The sequence below is a fragment of the Lissotriton vulgaris genome, unplaced genomic scaffold (genome assembly GCF_964263255.1).
Source record: "Lissotriton vulgaris unplaced genomic scaffold, aLisVul1.2 SCAFFOLD_1450, whole genome shotgun sequence".
Taxonomy (NCBI): domain Eukaryota; kingdom Metazoa; phylum Chordata; class Amphibia; order Caudata; family Salamandridae; genus Lissotriton; species Lissotriton vulgaris.
In genome coordinates, this window is record NW_028243200.1 from 45407 (window position 1) to 51635 (window position 6229).

Below are 6229 nucleotides of genomic sequence, written 5' to 3' on the forward strand. Positions count from 1 at the left end.
GCGGCTCCATGTGAAGCTGTAGCAGGACATATACCCCTAAGCATAGGGCGGCCAGGCGGCCCGGGTTTTGCCGGGACAGGTCCGGGTTTCAGCAGCTGTTACAGCCGATTGCGAGAAATTAAGCTAATGTCCCGGTTTTTAGAGAGGGTCGACCGAAAACGATGGGAGGTGCCCTTTTATGTTTACCAAAGCAGGGATAGTTTGCAGCTGTGATGAGAACGCAATTTAATTAACCGGCTTGTCACTGGCTTACAAAAATTGCATTTGATTTACGTGTCTGTAATTCTCCGCTGAGGAGCGCTGTCATTTTCTGTGCTCGGTTGGAGTAAATTGTAGTCCGTCTATTTTTGTGAAATATTCCGGTTTTTGGCTTTCAAAGTCTGTTCACCCGAACAAAGCACAGGGCGCTAATGTGATGGGTAGAAATACACGGTACTGTGGAGCGCCTGGAAGACGAGTGACGAGCTAAGGGGGTGTCTCGCGAGCTACTCCAGAGAATGATGGATTATGAAAGTCAAACTGTCACATGCCTGATGTAGAAGAGGGTGGGTGCAATGAATGGTGCTGTGCCTAGGCCACTCGAGTGGTGCAGTGCCTAGAGCTCGCATGAATGCTGCAGTGCATACAAACCCACTCACGTGAATGAATGTTGCTATGAATATGGCTAATTATACTTGAAAGAGAATTACACTATGCATTGACTGGTCAGGTCTAACGACATGAAGGGTGCCATAAGCAACGACCACTATACAACAAATAGCAGTACTGTACATAGTGCCCCCTACAAAATCATGTGAAATATCCGTGCTATAAAAAGGTGGAACAATTAGTGTGTTATTAGTAGAGGTCTTTCCTTGGGCTCAATACATAGGTAGAAATGGGACTCGCTCCAAGACTCCTCACATATGAATGAATTGGACTCCTGACACATGAATGAATGGGGCTTCGCGCTAGCCTCCATCGGTTCGGACACAACAAAGTTAGAAGTATATTTACTCATCCACCGTTCTTTTCAAGCCAATCGCGCTTCTCCTGTCCCAGGCAGTGGCTCAAAACCCCTGCAAGTCTGTGGGGGTCTCTACACAGCCGCTTCTCCTCTTGGCCAGAGATCCAGCGAATGCAGTGAGCGCCACCAACCGACCCCAGCTAAGGCTGCCTCGTCACCCAGCTGCTGGGCCAGCCGGTGCCAAACCAGGGCAGACTCCGGTGCACAGCAGGAGTCTTGGAAGGAGTCCCGGTGCGGCTCCAGCACCTCAGCAGTTACGCTCATTAGGGTGCTGACCTTGGGGCTGACCGGTGGCCAGGAGTTGGAGGGGCCAAGGCTGCAGTGTCAGAGGTAATCCTCCAGCAGCTGGCAAGTCTTCTCGCTCAGAGAATCAGGCATACCAGGATACAACAAATCATTTTTTTGTGTTCTGTCATTAATATGGAACACAGAAGACAACACGTTACCCTCACACGAGTCTCCATCAACAAACAGAGTATCACTTTCAGCTTGTTGCTACATTAAGCAATCAATCAGTTATTTGCGATCTGCTGTTTACTGTGTGTATGTAAAGCACTCTGATACTTACGGGTTAAGCTAGCGATATATAAAACTTTTAAAATAAAAAAATTAAATCACGCATGACGGTCTCAAGGCGCTGAGAGGAGGGGGGTGCAGGCGGTGAGATAGGAGAAGGATCTTATTTATTTTATGCGTTTTTATATAGCGCAGACTTTACCCGAAGGTGTTAGAGCGCTTCACAATAGGAACAGAACTGATACATGAGGAGAAAATAACAAGTGAACAAATTACAAAAGCAAACGTTAAGTTACATGAGGCAAAAGTGAAAATTGTGAGCAAACAAAATACAAGAGGTAGCCAAAGGTGCATTACAGGAGGAAAAGTGATGTGTGCAGGTTACAAACGCGTACAAAATACAAGTAGAGGTAGTACTGCAATAAATGGCAGACACTCCAACACAAGAACAAACGTTACGTAGGCAGTGGTGGCACTTGTGCAAGTATCTAAAACAAACAAAATGTAAGAGGTAGCAAACATTGTGTTACAAGAGAAAAGTGACGTGTGCATGTTACAAAAGAGTACCAAACACAGGTAGAAGGATAATACTGCAATAACTGGCAGAACACACTGGGAAGGCACTTCCATAGTCATGGAGAAAACGATTCTCTATAATAGAAAGTCTTCCTTCAGATAATAGAGAGGGTGTGAATTAAATTTGGAAGGGTCTTTGAAGGAGAATTTTGAGGTCAGTTTTGAAGGCCTGGGAGGAGGTGGTGGTCCGGAGCTGAGGCAGAAGTGAGTTCCACATTCTCACTTGGTTGCCACTGGTGGAGGTCCTGTGGGTGTATGGGATGGTGGCGAGATCAGCGAAGCGAAGCTGGCTGTTCGGGGTGTAGACAGTGAGGCGTTTGTTGAGGTACACTGGTCAGGAGGTGTGGAGTGCTTTGTGAGCATGGGTGAGGAGCTTGAATGTGATCCTCTTGTTGACTGGGAGACAGTGCAGGTCTTTCAGGTGGGTGTTGATGTTGGAGTGGGGGATATGTCGAGAATGAGGCGTGCAGATGCGTTCTGTATACGTTGGAGTCTTTTCTGGGGTTTGGCCGTGGTTCCTGCGTAGAGGGTGTTGCCATAGTCCAGTCTGCTGCTGACGAGAGCCTGGGTGACCGTCTTTTTAGTTCCGGTGTGGAGGATGCAGAGGGTGTTGAAGCAATAGGAGGAGATGGGTGGAGAAGTGTGGCTCAATGGTTAGAGTGGCAGATCCTGATGCAGAGGTCTAGCCCAAGACCAGGGTTCAATTCCCCACCTCGGCGGGTCTTGGGCTCAAAAGTCCACGGACCTGATAATTCTCGCCTCGGTGCCTATTCTAATCATAGAGTCCCACTCTGCAATTCTGGGCAATAGCTTGCTTAATCTCCACAACGGCCCCCACAACGCTAAGGATGCCTGGCCTTCACCCTGGGGGTGCCCAGGAGTGGACGCCTCACAGGGAAAGCCAGGTTGGGTTCCACAGCGGTATTCGTAGAAGCGCCTTGAGACCCTTGCGGGTGAGTAGTGCGCTATACAAGTATCAATTTACAATTTAGACTGCATTGACTTGCTGGCTCATTCAGAGCTTGGGCTGCGGGTTGAACCCCAGGTTGCGTGCGTGGTTGGTGGGTGTGGGTGCAGCTCCCAGGGCAGCTGGCCACCAAGAGTCGTATCAGGCGGAGGGGGTGGAGCTGACGATGAGGACCTCTGTCTTGTCTGAGTTAAGTTTCAGGTGGCTGTTCTGCATCCAGTTGGCGACAGCCTTCATTCCTTCGTGGAGGTTGGTTTAGGTGGTGGCAGGGCTCTTGGTGAGTGAGAGGATCAGCAGTGTGTCGTCAGCTTAGGAGAGGATGTTGAGGTTGTGCGAGCGGACAATGTTGGTGAGCGGTGCTTTGTAGACGTTGAAGAGGGTAGAGCTGAGGGATGATCCTCTGGGCACGCTGCAGATTATATTGGTGGCTTCAGAACAGAATGGGGGGAGGCGGACCCTCTGGGTTCTGACTGTGAGGAAAGAGGTGGTCCAGTCCAGGGCCTTGTCGAGTATTCCTGAGTCGTGTGTGCATAGTGTGTGGTGACAGACGGTGTTGAAGGCGGGCGAGAGGTCCAGGAGGATGAGGGCCGCGGTTTCGCCATTGTCCAATAGGGTCCTGATGTCGACTGGCAGTGATGAGTGCGGTTTCGGTGCTGTGATGTCTGCGGAATCCATATTGGGATGGAGCCAGGATGTTGTTCTCCTCGAGAAAGTGAGGATGTTGCCTGTTGACAATCTTTTCAACGACTTTCACCCAGAGACGAAGCAGAGAGATGGGTCGGAAGTTATTGAGGTTCTTTGGGTCCGCTGTGGGTTTTTTGAGTAGGGTGTTGATCTCGGCGTGCTTCCAGCTTTCCGGGAAGGTGGCGGTCTTGAAAGAGCTGTTGATGATCTTTTGGATTTGGGGTGCCAATATGCGGTTTGCTTTGTTGAAGATGTGGTGAGTGCAGTGGTCAGATGGTGAGCCGGAGTGGATGGTGTTCATGGTCTTGATGGTGTCATCATCGTTGATTTGGGTCCAGGAGATCGGGTGGTTGGTGAGGCTGGGGTAGGGTCTGCGGTGAGTCTGAGGTGTCGGCAGCTGTAGGGAGGGTCTGGGCGTTGGAGCTGTCGTGTATGTCTGTGATCTTGCGGTGAAAGAAGGTGCTACGGAGTCGCAAAGGTCTTGCAACGGAGGGATGTCGTTGGAGCTGGGGGTGGAGAGTTCCTTCACAATGTCGAAGAGCTCTTTGCTGTTCTGTGCGTTGTTGTCGATGCCTTCCTTGTAGGAAGTCCTTTTGGTGGCTCGGATGAATTGGTGGTGCTTGCCGCTGGCTTTCTTTAGGGCTGCGTGGTTGTCAGGTGTCTGTTCGCGGCACCACTTTTTCTCGAGTCTTCTGCAAGTCTGCTTGGATTCCTGGAGGTCTGTGGTGAACCAGCTGGCCTTTCTGTTGGTGCGTCTGTTTGAGGGTTTTTTGATCGGGGCGAGAGTGTTGGCGCAGTCTTCCATCTATTGCCTGAGGTTGCGGGCGGGTGTGTCAGTGGTGTCGGTTGGTGGGTCTCCGGCAAGGGGGGTGATGAGCTGGTCTCCGTTAACCTTGTTCCAGCTGCGGTAAAGGGTCCGATGCAGGTGGTGGTGCGAGGTGGTTTTTTTTAAAGGTGAAGTGGACACAGCGTAGGTCGGTCCAGTGGAGTTCGTTGGTGTGGCTGAAGGAGACGTGTTTGCTGGCGGAGAGGATGAGGTCGAGCGTGTGCCCGGCAGTGTGGGTGAGGGTCGGGACGAGCTTTTTGGGTCTGAGGTTATCAAGCAGAGCGACGGAGTTAATGTTGTTGGCTATCTCAAAGTGGAAGTTCAGGTCTCCCAGGAGGATGTAGCCTGTGGAAGCAAGATTGTGCGTCCTGACGATGTCGGAGATGGCGTTGATGAACTGTGCATGGGTCCCCGGGGGTCTGTAGATGAGTGTTACTCTGAGGGCCCTGAAGCGGTCACAGGCAGGGAGAGATGAAGAGGGTGACATAGGGAGGTAGAGGGAGGAAGACAGAGGGAGTGAGAGAAAGGGAGGGAGAGCGAGGGAGGTAAAAGGAGAGGGAGGAAGGAAGGGAAAGGGAGGCAAGGAGAGCGAGCGAGGGAGGGAGGGAGAGGGAGAGCGAGCGAGGGAGGGAAAGGGAGGCAGAGAGGGAGAGCGATGGAGGGAAAAGGAGGCAGAGAGAGGGAGAGGGAGGGAAGAGGGGATCACTGACCAATTACACTTTAGCTGAACCTTTACATGCATCTCTTTCACTTAAGTGAACTTTTTTTTTTAGTTGGAGAAAAATTTGTATGGACAAGTAGAAATACATGACATGTACCAAATGCCAATCCAAGCCAAAGGACAATGAAAAACAAGAGGGGGGAGACAGACTGCGTGGGAGACAAGCGCAGCCAAGCCAATTATAAACAGATGGCCCATGCGCGCCGCTGCTGGCTCCCAAGAGCAAAACGCTCTAGAAGTAAACATTTATCACAGTGGCTGCGAAAGTAACCTGATACTGGAATGCAGACTGCTGTCCAGCTGGCACACTGCGCACTGCTGATGACTGCTCGCTCCAGAGACACATAGGCTGGGGAAGGGAACATTTAAAGATAAGGCGCGACATACCCGAGCCTTTAGCCATTTGCGTGCTTTCTTTTGTGGAAGCCTTACGCAAATGGCCAATCAAATGCGGGGCCACAATTTCAATTTAGTTTGTGGCTGAGGGCCGCACCCGTGGGGGTGGGGTCAGAGGGAGAGGGCCTGGGGCTAAAGCAAAAAAAAAAAAATGTGACCATGAGGTTGAACACAGGTCCCTGCAGCAGATGCCTTCGTTCACTGAGCCACCACATGCATACGCACATCTCTCTCTCTCTCCCTCCCCCTCTCTCTCTCTGTCTCCCCCTCTCTCCCTCTGTCTCCCTCCGTCTGTCTCCTTCTGTCTGTCTGTCTTCCTCCGTCGCCCTCCCGCTGTTTGCCTCCATCTGTCGCCCTGCTCCTTCTGTCTCACGCAGTCTCTCGCTCTCTCCCTCCCTCTCTCAGTCTCCCTCTGTCTCTCTTCACTGTCTCCCTCCCTCCTCTGTCGCCCTCCTCCCTCTTTTGCCCTCCTCCCTCTGTCTGTCTCCCTCTCTCTGTCTCCGCCCCCCTCTGTCTCCCTCCCTCCGTCTCCCTCAT